The sequence below is a fragment of the Kogia breviceps genome, chromosome 7, assembly GCF_026419965.1.
Source record: "Kogia breviceps isolate mKogBre1 chromosome 7, mKogBre1 haplotype 1, whole genome shotgun sequence".
Taxonomy (NCBI): Eukaryota; Metazoa; Chordata; class Mammalia; order Artiodactyla; family Physeteridae; genus Kogia; species Kogia breviceps.
The window spans coordinates 3,930,119-3,947,645 of record NC_081316.1 but is presented as its reverse complement, the minus strand read 5'-3'; the positions used below and the strand labels follow the sequence as shown (position 1 = coordinate 3,947,645).

Below are 17,527 nucleotides of genomic sequence, written 5' to 3'. Positions count from 1 at the left end.
GAACTCACTTTGCTAGTTTGAAGTGTTACCACTGACCAACACATTGGATAGGATGCGAAGAGGACGTTATTCATTTTGGGGAATTGACAATTTTTTAGAAGATTGCCCAGATGTTTGTTTATTTACCAATTGATATTTTTTTTCCAAATGAACTCTCCTTGAAGATTTTTATTTACAGTTATTCGTTCACCACTTTTTGAGCCTTGTCGCTTTGTTGACTTCATGTGCTTAGTTTGAGGGACAGTGCTGGATCCTTCTTTGATAAATAAAGCTGATCAGGTCTTGTAAGTAAATGATGACATGTAGCTGAAGCAGTTTAAAGATTTAGCTCTTTGCCAATTTGTTGTTTTATCGAATAGTCATATTTCATTCAAGAAAGAGAACACGCTCATGGCTTGTGGCATTGCAATACATATACCTTTTCTTTAGAGAAGCTCATATAAACTTATGATAGAAATTGGCCTCTTTGTCAATTTAAAGAGAAATTAAACTGGCTTCTTTACAATTTCTTTTACCCTCCTTCGCATTCTTTTATCGAGTAAGTTCCACAAATCTTTATATAAAGTCTCAGAGAGAAAAATCAACATGATGTTTATCAAGCTAGAGTGCCTATTCAGTATGCAAAAAAAAAAAAAAAAAATCACCTTGCTTTTTCTATTGCAGTGCCCCTAAATTGAAGCTATGTGCCTGATCAGGCAAAAATACCTGTGCTTCACATTTCATAGCATCTAAAGCTGGCTTCTTCTGTCTACGTAAATAATTTTAAGTGAAAGATACTGGCATTATTTAACAAGATGAGATTTAGCAAGATATTTCTGACAGGGTTTCCAAAGGAACCACGAAACAATAATGCAGTGAACCCTGATTTTAGAACAAACTCAACTTCTAAATGATTTGAAGAAGCACCATTGATACTTATGAACTTAAAAAAAATTTAAGGAAAAATCACAGCTTAGTTTCCAATCAGTCAAGACTTTGAACAATGTATTTCTGTTGGGAAAAAAGAAAGAAGGGGGCTCTATAAAAAGAAAAAGCTGTAGAGAGGAGGAATTGTATTGTAAAGGCTACACACTTCCAAGGTGTTCAGTTGATGAGGTCTTTGTCTTGTAGCCCCCAAACTTCGTTCGGTGTTTCTATAATCACAATGCAGTTTTTACACTCTGCAATTATCTTTAATTGTAAGGATATGCAACCCCTTATTTAAGCTAAAGGAAAGATAGTAGCTGTTCATATTGAAGAACCCGCAAACTCCAATAGGCTGTTTTGATGCCTGAATGATTTTGACACTCTTGAGTAGTGATTGCCGCATTTTGTTTCTTGCTTTGGGTGAGTTTCTTAAAGGAAGAAATGCTGAGGCCATCCCCTCAATAACTTTCCTCACTGCAGCCTGGTTAGCAGAGACTCCTTCTGAAAGTGATCTGCTCCTACATGTCCAGCTGGAAGGAAAAGTAACTCAGCACCACAGGTGCTAGTCATTTTGGTTGGAAGAAAAAGTTCCACAACACGTCACTCTCTACCAATGTTTGTAGTTTCAGCCAAAGACCTTGAAGTGTCTGACAGAAGGTTTTATTCGATGCTGAAAGGATAGCTAAGTTGACAGCATGTAAGTAAGTGATGTATCTGTGTACCTCTATGTTTGTCAGCCTGGAACACAACCGCACCCCTCAACAACACGTACACATACATACGCAAGCCACCACCACCATCGTTACCGTTATATACTGAAACCCTGTCGTTCCAGGTTCAGCTCAGAGGTAACTATTTTAATTGAACTGTTTGTATTTTCTTTGTTTCTCTGCTCCCTCCATATATCCAAAGTAACCACTCCTTTCACTAGTATTTTCATAGTACAATGTTTGTAACTCTATTTAACCTATATTTTATTCTGTCTCATATCATTATAAGATATTAAAATGACTCTTAGCCCTAACAGATTATAAATACCCTCAAAACAAGTAATAATGGTTTTTACCCTTTATCCTTTTTTTCTTTGTGTGTGAATAATGTATACCTACAGAACACACACACACACAAATGTTTATCTATATAAACACAGACACATACATAGAGAACATATAGAGTATAAATAGAATATATGCATGTATGATCATATGCTATCTGAGTTTTAAGAAAGAGAGAAAGAGAAAGAGATTGCCTTTTCTTATGTATTAGCTTCTGAAAAGGCAATAAAATCATTCCATTTGCCAGGTAATCACCCCTATTCCAGTGAGAGTGTTACATCATTATACTGTCAATTTTACATTTTTAAAACTTAACACTATAACACAAGCAACTGAATCCAATCCCTCTTCTTCCCCTCCAAACAAAGGAAAATCAATTATTTGTATCATTCAGGTTGATAGGATCTTGCAGTATTGTAGACTGATCCCTACAGATCCTTGCGGAAGTCAGAATTGCACTGCTGTCTCCATTCGCTGCTGCACACAGCCCATCTCTGTATTCTGACAAGAAGTACACCTCTCTTTTCCTTCTTCTCTTCTCACATTTAGGATTCACTTAGAGAATATACTTAGAGTACCCATCAGGCAGTAGTTTTCAAGTTGGAAAACACTGGAAGAGGTGTGCTACAAGTCTAACGAAAGCTTTTGAAAAATGCCATATCAAGTAATTGCACAATTTTACTTTCAGTGTATCAAAACATTCTTGTACAGCCTTCATGGATGTTTAGAAATATCACATTTGAATGTTCCTGCCTCTTAAAGAGGAGAAAAAGCTGGAGTACCGTTTGTTTTCACCAGCATGTGGGCTGCATGACCCTGATATTTTACTGTTAGCCTTTGGGATTATACTTCGTTCTGTGGATTCCATTCCATTTGAAGAGTACTTTCTGGCATCGTTCATGTTCACAGTTAAACACGTTCCAGAGTGTGGCTTAGACAAGTGTGTGTTTCATTGTCATTAGTGCATTTACATCACTGTTTGTGGCTTCTGTATATACAGGTGTCATTAGACTTTTGTTATGAGAAAGAAAGATTTAGGCAGTTTGCGAAATTTGTACATATTTCAATGTCTTTGAAAAAATGTTTTGCTGAAGGAGAACACTTTTCATAAATAAATAAATAAATAAATAAATAAATGTCATCAAAAACTACCACACAAAGCAAGAAACCCATATGGTTTCACAGGGTTGAAATTCTACAGAACCTTCAAATACCGTACCATACCCAGGCTACATACACTTTTGTGGAATATAGAAAATGACACAGCTTTCTAAATCTCTTTGTATGAAGCAACTGTAACATTGATAGTAAAGCCTTATAAAGATAGGAAAAAATCTGCCAAGTAACCTCACTTACATATATTTTTGTAAAAATCCTAAATAAAATAGTAGCAACAGAATTCAATACTATATTAAGATAATTATACCAAATGACCCACTAAGATTTATTTCAGTAATGCAAGATGTTCAATATTAGAAAATCTATTAATATGATTCATCACATTAATAGATGTGAGGAAAAAAATCACCTGAATATTTCCATAAATATTGAAAAGTTCTCCAAAACCCTTTACATCCATTTCCCACAAACACTCAATAATAAAAAAAAAAAATATGGATACTTTCTTAATTCAGTGAAATAGGAATACCTCAATCCTAAAGCCGTAGACTTCTCTGCTGGAAAAGTTATAGAGGCATCCCCACTAAACTCAGGAATTAGGCAGAGGTGCCTACTACTTCTCTAACTCTTTGACGCTATATAGGAGATATTAGCCATTGGAATTAAGGTAACACATAAAAGCATGGAAATGAAAAAGAAGTAAGATGATTTGCAAATGATATAATAGTATACTTAGAAAATCCTGGAGAATCAATGTTAAAAATAATTTAAAGCAGTGCAATAATTCAATAAGATAATAAGATGTAAAATTAATATACAAAGTCAATAGCCTTCTGTATTAGTTAGCTATTGCTATAAAACAAACCACTACAAAACAAGTAGATTTGAACAAATGGACAGACATCTATTATTCCTGGATAGGATTTCTTAACATCAGAAAAATATAATCTCTCCCTAAGTGAGAAAATTGATAGTAAAATGAATTAGTTAAATTAGCTGGTACCAATAAAAATATCAACAAGTATTTTACTGATGCCAGATGAATTGATGCTAAAGCTCATATAGGATAATAAATATGTACACGTAACTCAGAAAAAAAATGAGAAAGTGATGACAGCACATGAATAGAGCAGGAAGACACAATAGAAAAATTTAGAAATAGACCCAAATATATAGGATTTTTTTTTAATGTTTATATAGTTAAAGTGGCATCTCAAACCATTAAAGAGAAATTTTAAATTAAAAGATCAATTTGGGTCTGTACCCCTTCTTATACATAAGAAACTATACCAAATCCATCAGATGTGATGCATTAGTTTTTTGTTTATTTTTAATTCATCACAAAATTACTAGAAGCAAAAAAAATTGAATTCATTTGTAATTTGACTGTAGAGGAATATTTTTTAACACTGACTCAAAATCTAGATTCAACACATTTGAAATTGATAAATTTGACTGCATAATATAAAGAAATATTTCACGACAAATACTAACAAATCAAAGTTTAAAGGCCAATGATGAAAATAAAGAAAATATCGGCAAATTATATCACAGATAAAGGGCTAAAATCCCTAATATAAATCACATTTTTTAAATAAGGAGGAAGACCAAAAGCTCATAAAGTGAGCAAAAGACATAAATAGCCATTGGACACAATAAAAGACACACAAAAGGCTCTTAGATGAAAATACAGTCAATTTCATTCGTAATAAGAAAAATGCAAATTAAAAATATACTTGTTTCTCTCTCACCTCTCCAAATGGCAAAAATTGGAGAGCTTGACAACACGCTCTGCTCATATGGTTGTGAGAAAATAAATCATCTCGTATGTTTCTAATGAGAATGTAGACTGATAACATCCATATTGGAAAGAGTTTGGCAAAATATTACCGCAGTATGTATGTAGTTATCATTTGACCCAGCTGTCCTACTAAGAATTTATCCTGAATATATAGCTCAAAAGTGTGAGAAAACATATGCGTGAGTTTATTCATTGCAGGATTTTGTATAAGTTTCAAAACATTGCAGCGACTTAAATGCACAGACAGTGGATTCCTATTTAGCTGGTTCTCCCCTTCCCCCCCAAATATGGTTAAATCTTCATTAAGATTGATAGTGATTTCCAGTATATCTTTTTAAGTGAAAAGCAAGTTCAAAAGATTATATATAAAAGGTATCATATTTCACACATGCACACATATGTAATTATATATTTATATATAATGTATATATACACACATACCTGTATAGTATGCTATCTTTATATATATGTTCATGTATTATCTTTGTGTAAACAAATAAGAATATTTATTTGTATTTGCATATGTTTACAAACAGAAACTTAGAAAGAATAAGCCAGAAACTAGTGAAGTTGGTTATCTACAAGGGGTAGGTTGTTATGAGGTATAAGAGTTAGAGAAGATGAGACTTGTCTATCTTTAATATACTTTTGCCTTTTACTCTAGAATAACTTTATACTCATTCAAAAATAAATAATTATGGAGTAAAAAATACTAAAACTGAAACAAATAAAAATCGAAGTCTAACTTTTAATCAAATGTATAGCAAAAGACTAAATCTAAACGCATTTTGAACAGAGTATTCTGTTCTACACTTTCAATGGGACTATATATAACCTAAGGATAAAAACAATTGCATTGTAGTTAGTAGGCTTGATGTTGGTAGTGGAGTAGCTATTCCAAATTATTTTTTATGTATTGTAGGATGGGTAAATATTTGTGTTGTCATTTTGGGGAAAGAGAAATAGAAATATGAAATGGGGTAAAGGTGGAGAAGAAACCCCAGAATTAACATGAACACATGATTTAAAATATCTATCACCTTTCCATCTTTTTTTTTTTTTTTTTTTCCTTTAACTTGGTCTAAGTATGCATCTTAAAAACAGTGATACTCAGGGTTTCCCTTCCCTGGTGGCGCAGTGGTTGAGAGTCCGCCTGCCGATGCAGGGGACACAGGTTCGTGCCCCGGTCCGGGAAGATCCCACGTGCCGCGGAGCCGCTGGGCCCGTGAGCCGTGGCCGCTGAGCCTGCGCGTCCGGAGCCTGTGCTCCGCAACGGGAGAGGCCACGACAGTGAGAGGCCCGCGTACCACACACACACACACGAAAAAAAAAAAAAGATACTCAGTAGTAATTAGCACACTAAGCGTCAAGATTCTGTTTCTAAAAACTGCTTTCCCTTAGAAAGAACCATTGGTCTTCAGAGAAATGTTTCATTCAACAGGTGACTTGGGAACGCACAAGTTGAGCCTGGAACATCTAGATTCACAGAGTAAGAAGATGCTCAAAACCAAAGAGTACATTTCAAAATAACACAGAATCCAACCTGAGGGTCTTCCAGCTGGCCAAATTTAGGGCAATTTATGCATCAAAATGAATCATGGAAACATATATTATAAATTTAATAAAGAAGCCATGAATATATGTGAATCCTAATTTTTTTTAGGCGAATGAAGAAGGGAAAGCTGCTATTAACAGAAGAATAACAACTGATACAGAGTGCAAAAATTATAAAGTCAACATTTAACATCCACAGTAGTAATAATTCAGGCAAGAATCAGCCATGAACACTAAAGACATGGAGCGGGCTTCCCTGGTGGCGCAGGGGACGCGGGTTCGCGCCCTGGTCCGGGAAGATCCCACGTGCCGCGGAGCAGCTGGGCCCGTGAGCCGTGGCCGCTGAGCCTGCACGTCCGGAGCCTGTGCTCCGCAACGGGAGAGGCCACAGCGGTGAGAGGCCCGCGTACCGCAAAAAAAAAAAAAAAAAAAAAGACATGGAGCAAAAATCGTCCAGATACAGGATAGTGACACAGTCTCAAGCTGTTTCGCCCCCACACATATATTTTAATTTTTACCCACAAAGGGAAGAAAGTATCTTGAAATGGAAAAAACTGAAAACCATACTAAACCAAACAATTACACAGCACCAAGTGATGTGAAAAGCAGATGTATTATTCTTTAATCTACTAATCCTGATCCTAAATTTTGTTTCCAGCTTTTTCCTATATCCGTGCCTTTACTCCTAAGAATAAGACTTGCCCAATTAATCATTTGAGCCTTTCTACAAAAATGCTACGTGTGCAATCACCATGCCGTCTTCTGTGCCTCTGTTACATACAGCCCTCCTTCTCAGAAATACTCTTCACTAAGACACAGTTTTATAAAGAATACAAATCTTTTGTTGGGGAGAGCCCAATTTTGTCTGTGGATAATCAAAAAGGATCTGAATTAGAATCATACTGGCTGTTTTAAAAAACAGATCCAAAATCTCATGGCTCAACAAGACACGAGTTTATTTCTCTCTCAAGAAACAGTCCCTTATGGGTATTCATGCTGAATACTCCTAGGGATATGGTTTCATCTGCTTTTAGCTGGTGTCATAAAGAAGGGCACAGAGGATCATGGCATGAAAGTTTTCATGACCTAGGCATCATTTCAACTTACATCCTGTTGGAGAAAACGTAGTCATATGGCCATTCCTAGTGCAAGACAAGCTGACAAATGTAAATGTTCAGCCAAGGAAAACGAGAACTAATTTGGGGGTGTATCTAGCAGTCTTTGAAATATGGTGTATTGTCCCACTCCCGGCATCTATAAATGACAACACTTGGAATGGATTCTTTACAAACTAAAAGAAAAAGAGTTGCTTTGACTTTTGAAATGACTACATCAATATTCTGTAATGAGCATTCTAGATATTTGACTATATGTGATTAAATACAGTAAACTGTAGAGAATACAGCGTGTGTTCTGTTATCCATCTTTAGGAACTCCTTTAAAAGATTTTGATTTTTCATCTTAATACATATATTGAAGGAAGCAGGATGAGCTGGTTCTGACATTTCTTCTATTGTTGCCACATGGCTCCTTATGCAGCCATCACAGACCTGTGCATATCATGACCACTGTTTGTCTGGAGGGCCCTCGTTATTGATTTTTAAAATATTGATGCAGTTGGGACCAGTAGTTGGTCAAATATTTTTAAAATCAAATAAAGCAGAGAGTTATTAAACTTGATAAAATTCATAACTTAAACATTTTGTGTTAACTTTGAACCCACATTATCTTGCCAATTTTTCAACCTAAGACCAAGGAATTCTAAGTTTTCTATCATTTGTACACCAGACCTCAAAATATGTCCATAGTTTCTACTTGGTTTTTCCTTTTCCTTTTCTTTTTTGTGTGAAGCACAAACTCACAGCCATCTGATACACAATCCGAAATTAGATTTCTTTTATATTCATATGATTTTTCCCATCTTTATGTCTCAAATACAACTAATACTCACCAAAAAGTTTCACTGATTCTCCTTTATTGAATATTTTCAAAGAAGTCAATTTATATTTCATAGAAACAACTCTTTCACTTTGCCGAGATATTTCATAGGCTTATGTAATATTTAATCAAATTCTTTAATTATAATAATAAAGGCAAAACTGCATAATAGTTTTGGATACAAGCAAGTATTGTTGCTCAGCACACAGGTCAGTTTTGGAAGCAGAAGTGCAAAGTCTGCCATAGACTTGATGGTTGGCCATGATTGGTCAACCAGCTATAGACATCAATAAGTATGTTTTATAGAGAATCAGGGAGCTTTGATTAATCCAGCCAGTCTGTTAAGTGCAGGTCAGTTAAGAGAGTTTATTTTTTATTTTTTATTTTTTTAAACATCTTTATTTGAGTATAAGTTAAGAGAGTTTAGATTGTAATTCATGTACTCTCTACCAGCAGTAACATGTGCATACTACTGTTATCTTTCCACCTCTAGAAGTGTTCCCTCTGAAAGGTAAGCTTTGTTATGTAATCTCTAAACATGGGATAAGGTTTTTAGTCCTTTTGGATAGGAAAAATCGTTCCTTATAGAAGTCTAGAAGTAAGTTCTTGATTTGCAAAATTCCTTGGCACTTCCTGTGAATTTTAAATTTTCTCCCTGCGATGGAAGATTGGAACATTTACTGTCTAATCATTGAATCCCTGCTATTATTTGGATTACATTAGAACTTATGTCTTATGATGAATTAATTAATGGACTGAGACATTGTCCTGCATTTCATAGCTTGCATTTTTCAAATCATGGTTCAATTAACTCTTCTTGGTTTCATGTAGGGTTTCTGAATTCCAGGGAAACCATTCCCTGTGCTTGCTAAAGTCAAAGCTTGGTCCTTCTGTTTTTAAACAAATTTAGAACTAAAAATATACATGACACATAGCTTTGCTCTATTTTTTTTTTTTCTTCTGAACTCAAACCACCCTTGTGGAAACACTGAGCATTATTCCTCAGCATCTCAATACATTTCAAGTATTACTTCTGAAAAACCTCCGTAGACAAGAAACATTGATTGAACAAAATTTTAAATTCATTTTAAAGTCTGGATACTAGATAGTCTCTCCAAATTATGCTTTTATCATAAAAACACATAGTTCAGACTGTTAGAAATTTTTCATATTGAAAATTTTCCCTTTACTTTTTAGGTCCTTAATCATGGTTTCCCTTCCTTCATAACTTTCTTAATTTTATATGTTTGCTTTTCCTCTATTACACTGTAAACATTTCTCTTTGGAATTAGATGCATCTGTTTCACCTCTGTGGTCTCAGTGAAGTCAGTGAGGATGTGCTTACACACTTCTCCCTGCCAATGCCTAGCACGGTGCCTTATAAACTGTAAGAGCAGGAGCATACACACACGTGTAAAACCTCCTTAAGGGCTTCCCTGGTGGCCCAGCGGTTGAGAGTCCGCCTGCCGAGGCAGGGGACGCGGGTTCGTGCCCCGGTCCGGGAGGATCCCACGTGCCGCGGAGCGGCTGGGCCCGTGAGCCGTGGCCGCTGAGCCTGCGCGTCCGGAGCCTGTGCTCCGCAACGGCAGAGGCCACAGCGGTGAGAGGCCCACGTACCACAAAAAAAAAAAAAAAAAAAAAACAACTCCTTAAGTGTGCTACTGATGGTTCCTTTGATATTTTAAAGTCGCACATTTCTCTTCTTTCACTATATGTAATACTTTCTTGTTTTACTATGTCTATGTATTTATACATGTTCTATATGGATATATATGCACAAATATACATATGATTTTTCTCTCTATATATATATATATGAAAGAAGGGGGAAATGACATTATTTATAGTCCCCAGATTTTAAGTTCTAGTACATTTTAAAATATAACTTCAAAAATACGGGTATTTTTGAATTGTTTGTACAGACTGCTTTCTTTTATTATAGTCTCAAGTTACCTGAAATGTGTAAAAGTTCTTAAAATATTCATGTAGAATCCAATGGATCTGAGGTGCACTTATACTAATTGAAGTGAAGATTCACCAGTGAGAAGATGTGATTTTTCTCCCTCATAAAGAACTCAAGGAAACCTTGAAAGCCATGAGTGTTTCCTTTCTGCTTAGAATGGCTATTTATAGTTGGTTCAATTAATTCCTAGAGTGTGCAGGGCAAAGAATCCCTTTATCCTTTCACCCTAAAGAGCTAAGGGTATGGTCTGTGCTGAGCTAGAGCAAACTTTAAAGCTGATCAAACTTCTAAGCAAGATCCTATATTATGATTAGTGATGGACGTAATCCTGTGAAGTGAATAGAGATGAAGGAATCACAAAAGGTTCCAAGGTTGGAGTTGGATGAAAGAATCCAAAGGATGAACAGTGTATCTAAGCCTTATCTAAACCCCCTTGGTGGCTGGAATTGGGTCCGAAATCTTGTTAGTACACACCTTCTTGGAAGATTTTATGCCTTTTCTCATTTTCGTCAGGTCAGATGAGCCAAGAGAGCAGTTTGCTGGTTCAAAAGCACCAAGGGAAATATGACTGAAATTGCACACATAGCCTCTAGGATTGGAGAGCAGGGTTCAGATGTCGGGACCATTTCAAAGCCTATGGGGCTATTTGAGCCTAATTATTAGCAGAAAACAATATATAAAAATAATTTTGTAAGTTATAAAGTCACCTACATGTAATTATAGCAGAGAAAGCTACAAAGAGTAGCCAATGGCCAGATGAATTTCACTTTTACAGAACAGAGAAAAAGAATAAAAGAGATGAAGAGCATAGTTTTTAGTGGTTTGTGTTCAGAAAAAAATAACACAAAGCTGTGTATTGTATATTTCTATTTCTAAATATCTTTAAAAATTGGAGAATCAAGTGTTGACTTTGTCAGGCACAGGAGATGGTTTCCCTGGAATTCAGAAGCACTGGGGCTGCTGCAGACACTGTTTTCCAAGTTCATTCCTATATGAATGAGGATGTGTAACACCCACTGTTGTGACATCTCTGCTGATTATCAACTAAATGTAATTTTGTTTTGTTTTGTTTTGTTATATTTTACATAGTCTTCACAAAATTTAGGAAGGGTGATTTTTTTGATCCACTGTATAAGATTAAAAATTTATAGATTACAGCAGTCTTCATAACTCAAATTTTGTTAGAAATGGTGACAAACACAATTGATTCTAAGGTACAATTACTCCTAGAGTTAAATTTTATTGTTTCATTAAAACAATTTTAGCAATTTTTACTCTCAACTTTTCAGTTTCACATTTTTTCATTGAAAAGTTTTTTCCACCCAAAACTCTGCTAAGTGCTTTAGTGAATACAAAGGTAATCAAGATGCAAATACTGCACCAAAAATATTAGAAACCAATTATCTAGTCAATCAACAGATATTTATTAAGATTCTGCATTACAAAAGAGACTAACATTACATAGAGAGACAATGATGAACGAGATGGAGAGGACACCTCCTCTTATGGAGCTTACTTTCTAATGGATGCTCAGATAAGAACATAAATAGTTATTATGCAAGGCAGAATATACTATATACCACAGTTACAAAGGTCAAAGAGGATCACATCTTATCTCAATGGAGGTACGTGGAAAAAAATGAAAGGAGTGTTGGGTCTTGAAGTGTGGGTGAACTGTGCACAGGTTCAAAGAAGGGAGAGAGTTTCAAGAAATAGCCGTTGGCAGAAATTCTAAAGGAAGTTAACATATATTCTTTCTGGGTTGGGTGGAGGGCTTGAATATCAGTAGGGTAAAGAGTTTAAGGAATTTGCACATAATTTTATTGTTGGGAAATACTAAAATTCTGGGATGTGGGAAATGCCTGTATCAGAGCCAGGCATTAGAAAGTCTCTAACAAAATCCCATAATCAAATTGTTTGTTAATATTGTATATATTTTTTTTCTTTTCTCCATTCATGAAATGCAAATAATACATGGTAACTATTATCTCTGTAAAATGATCATGCTGGACTTGTAATAGATTTATCCAAAGTGTAGACTGCCCGCAGTTCTAATGAGACTCCTAGAATACCTACAATATCAGACCCCTCAGAAACCAGGGAAACTCTTTTCCTAGCTGTTTTTTTTAAATTAATTAATTGGTAAAATAAGATACTGATTTGGGGGAATATTTATAATTTTATTAAAACCAAGCTACTGAAACGGAGCAGGACCCAACATTACCAAAGAGTTTTGGAAATATTTGTTGAAATGTTTTCCATCTTTGGACTTAAAGACTATAAACAATTGGAGGTGAAATTATGAATTTCGAATAGAAAGTATCTACCCATTTTAGCCCTAAAGAAATTGGTAAGGAAAAAATTGATTTGGCAAGCATCTGTGAATTCAGTTAATGAATTGAACCAAATATAATTTGCAAATGATTTCATGGCTATTAATGTGTCAGATAATGTGCAGATTTGTAACCTTAGGGTTAACTCAAAGCCACATGTATATTCCCTGAAAATTTACTGTGCCTGTTTTGATGATATTATCAAGAAATGGGCAGCTTGGATTCTTATGCTTAAATATGCAAGCCAGTAGGCAGAAGGTACATATGACTTTTGTATGTGTCTGTGTTAAAAAACGTAACAAAAATACCTTTTTTTTTGGTGGTCCTTTCAAAATCAAGCCAACACCTTCACAATGTTTCTTTAATTAGTTAATTTATTTATTAATTTTTTGGCTGCATTGGATCTTCGTTGCTGCTTGCAGGCTTTCTCTAGTTGTGGCGAGCGGGAGCTACTCTTCATTGTGGTGCGCGGGCTTCTCATTGCAGTGGCTTCTCTTTGATGCGGAGCAAGGGCTGTAGACACATGGGCTCAGTAGTTGTGGCTCGTGGGCTCTAGAGTGCAGGTTCAGTAGTTGTGGTGCACAGGCTTAGTTGCCCCTGGACCAGGGCTTGAAGCCACGTCCCCTGCATTGTCAGGTGGATTCCTAACTACTGCACTACGAGGGAAGTCCAACACCTTCAAATTTGAAATCATACAGATTATAGGCTTTTAACACTGTAAAGTTGTTCCTTGGTCATAAGTTGGTAAACTTTCTGGGCTCAGCTGAAAGACTGTGTAAAACCATGAATATTATTTACCCCTAATTGTGCCCCTGAGAACGACTAATCTAATTAACTTCAGAAAATTATCTCTTTAAATAATAAAAGTAAAACCTCCAGGATCCTACTGAAATTTTCTCTTAAGTTTGTTCCCACTTTGTTCCTTGTGTGGCAGCTTGAGACATTAAGAAGAGAGCTTGGTGTAGATTTGAATTGACTTTAAGTTCAAATCCTGGCTTCTCTCCTGCTGATAGCTTTTGATCTTGGGCAAGTTCCTAAATTTCTCTGAGTCTTGTTCTTATTTTAAAAATTGAGACTAACACACCTAACTTTCAAGGTAATTTTGAAGATTAAGTATGTTGTAATAAGAGAAGAGTCTAGCTTACAATCCCTGATACTTAAGAGCTTGATAGGTGTTGGACATTCCATTCTGTACTTCCACTTCATGCCAAGCTATCCTACTTCATTAAGTGGATGGTCTCCTTACCAGTGGAAACCACATTCTAAATTTTTGATCCAAGTTACTAGGACAGATTAATTGCTCACAGTGTATGCAGCATTATGTGTATTTTCTTTTTCTTGTTTTATTATGACATAAATTTCTATCTAAGCTCTTTTTATATTAAGCTCTTTTTAAAAAAATTTTATTGGAGTATAGTTGATTTAAAATGTGTTAGTTTCAGCTCTTTGATTAGGGCTCTCATACAATCTAAATCCTTAGGAGAGCTATAATTAACGTATAAAGGTGTTCTGCAATGTATTTTACTCTTTTCTTGAGTATTTAGGTTTAATGCTGCAATGAACATGCTTTTAGTGAAATCTTTGTGCACATTCTAAATTAGTTCATCAACATAAGTTCCTACAAGTATACTAGCTGCGTTATGTGGTACACTAAATTTTACAACTTTTGATCAGTATTGCCAAATTGCCCTCCAGGAAGTCAGAACCCTTTATATAGGAGAATATTTAATTGTTTTATTAATAATGGCTCATTGCTTTAAATAAAGATATTTAACATGTTAATTTAGTCCAAAATTCCTGAAGGAGAAAAATATAAAGGCAGATAAGCATTTTAGTGTGAAAATTGCACTTGCCTTATAGGGCCATTGCTACTTCATAAAGATTTACCTTGAACATCATAAATGTACACACAAGAGCCTTCAAATATCTGGAGAAGATATTTCATTATAAACATTCAACATAGCATGGCCTAAAAGTTTGAGATTTGGTTAATCAGGATAAATTTCCATATTTTAATGAGGACATTAGCATATGGTTTTTTAATCACCATGAAATAAAAGGGCTCTTTCCAATTCTTTTTATGAGAAAGCTGATGTCATGGATGTACTGTTTAGTTTCCTTGAGGGAACAACATTTCCAAATAAGTGAGAACTGTTTTTCAGCAAAGAACTGCTTCCAAGTTGGTTAAAACTGGTTCAACATTCTGCTTTAAACTTATATTAGATGCAAGTGTCGAAAAATATATTTTCATGGGTAATCTTTGGACACCACATGTAATAGGTTGAATACTGTCATTTAGATATAAAATTTTAATACTTTGAAAATATGTTGTTATAGGTAAATGAATGAAAATACTGTGTTGAAGAATAAACCATATTTCTAATATATTCATTACTATCAAATCAAATTAACATTTTAAGATTCATAGTTAGTCCAGAATCTGCCTTCTGTGAACCCACAGAACAGATGTACAGAAGAGCTAGAAGCTGAAATATATTTCAAAATTATGCTCTCTTGAGAGTCTATATGGAATCTGTAGGTGTTATTTTGATATGTTTGAAAATTAATGTATAATAACTTATGAGACATTAAAAATTAAACTGGTTTCCATACCTGATTCATTCCATCTCCTTTATGTAAATTAACATTCATTTTTATGGATTTGCAAGAATCAGAAGTAACAATTCCAAACACCTGTCACATAGCACATAGTTTTTAAACAAAAACTATCTCTTTTCAAAAGACATGGTCATACCTATCACCTTAACATAAAGATATAGGGGTTATTGGTGAATTGTTTTTATATTCTCAAACATTTGCTTTTCAGTTTCTACACTGGCATTGTATCCAGCATTTTACCCCCACTGCATAGACACTAAAGGGAAAATAAAAGCTAATGTCATTCCTAAAAGTGAACCTTTTCAGCAGTTACCTTTCATAGCTCCATTTAAACATTTATTTAGAATTGAGACATGGACATTCAAATGGACTCTGGCCGCTTATGTATTTACCATGTCAAATGTTCAATGCAATCACTCCTCCAATCTGCAGTCCAGTCAGATGTGAGTGGTAAAGCTAAGTACGGGCAGTAAACAATTGGATTTAGTTGTTGGCATCACAGATGGGAGTGGAGGAAAGTAGACAGATGTTGGGACTCTTTGTATTATTTAATAAGCAAGTTGTGTCCAAGGAAAGACTATAACTTTGCTCCTTAATTTTTAAAAGAAACTTCCCTGTTTTCTGCTCTTCTGGGATGAAAAAGGACATTGGACATGCAACATGCTAATGAGTGTATTAAAAATTATAGGTGTGAGGTTTGCAAGTGTAATGAAAGCTATCTCTGTTACCAAAGTTTGTGTGCCTGACACAGTGAAGCCAAATAAACCAAAATGTTGGAATTTGGAGCAGAGAAAGGTTTATTGCAGGGCCAAGCAAGGAGAATGGGTGGCTCATGCTCAAGAAACCCAAACTCCCCAATGGTGTGGGAGGAGAAGTTTTTATAGGCAAAATTTGGGGTGAGGGCTGCAGTGTGTGTGGATTTCTTCCAATTGGTTGGTGATGAGGTAACAGGGCGGGGCTCCAGGAATCTGTGCTCAGCCTGAAGTTATCATCCTCCACCTGGGTGGGGGCCTTAGTTCTGCAGAAGAGCTCAAAGATATTACTATGTATATCCCTTGAGGAGGAACCAGGACCCTGCCCCAAGGCTGCACTATTGTTTCTTGACTACTCCTCCCTTGTCTCTGCATCCCCTGCCTTCCCTGATTAGTAACTCTTTGAATCTGCCCTTTGGAATTCAGGGAAGGTTAAGGAGGTTGAATAAAGCCTATTTCCCACAAATGAGAAACAGGAGACACAGAAAGGATTTGTACCCAAGAGCCCCACAGGATTCTTCTTGGTTTCACCTCAACAGGATTATTCTAGGGCTAAGAGATATTGAGAACATGAATTTCACCACTGAAATCTCTGGCAGCAGTTTGGACTCCAAGTGAAGTAAATCAGTATGTATTTAGTGACTAAATAATTGATGTAATTCAGATAAATAAATGTAAGTACACTATTTATTGTTGATTTATTACTATGCCTCTTGAGGCAGTCTTCAAGTTTGTAGGAGAAATGTGCCATTCACAACAGCTTCCATCTGCTGCCCACATTCTTGGCTAGCACAGTTTATATCCAGACACCATCAAGTCTTCAGTAACGGGCATATGTGAGGTCTATCTATTTCCTCCCAGCCAAAGCCCTGTGCATTTCCCATTGTGCAGCCATCCAAAATACAGGGTGATTCTGAGCATGATAATACCCTCAGGGAATTTCAGGTTGATGGGAAATCAATAAGGGCTTTGCTAAATAAGCACTTAACATGGTACCTAGTACAGGGTAGATGCCAAAACATATTTGTTGAGTGAATGTGGTTTTGAATGATATGTACTCTGGACAAGTAGACTCAACCTTTTAGATTAATCAGCCTTGGGAGACTGCATGCACTTCAAGAAGCTACCTTTCAGCATTTTGGGTATCTTTCTCTTCAGTTAGATACCAGATAATATGAATTCTGGAGAATTTTCTGATGATACTGCCTATTTAATCATGGAACTGCTTACAATTCCATTTTAATGTAGCCCTAAAGTCATTACAGAGCCCATACATCAGAGGATGCAAATAGATAAATCATCTTTTATACATGTCCCAAATATAAGCCACAGGATCCTTGACCTCTAATGCTAATCATGGCTTTGGATAATAGCAATAGGACTGGTGCCCACCATACTTGGCATAGCCTAGTGGTTGTTTAACAATGCCTCCATCAGCTACCCACACCTTGCGATTTAGATCTTGTACTTCTTGTTTCTTGTCAAGC

General features: G+C 35.6%; 1 protein-coding gene and 1 pseudogene across 22 annotated transcripts in view; one reads left to right on the top strand and one right to left on the bottom strand.

Annotated features, from left to right (window-relative positions):
- The window catches only part of LRRC4C (leucine rich repeat containing 4C), a 1,217,033-nt gene that overhangs the window by 504,936 nt on the left and 694,570 nt on the right, over positions 1-17,527 (top strand). The gene's annotated exons all lie outside the window — the stretch shown is intronic.
- The window catches only part of LOC131759600 (small ribosomal subunit protein uS15-like), a 177,114-nt pseudogene that overhangs the window by 1,057 nt on the left and 158,530 nt on the right, over positions 1-17,527 (bottom strand).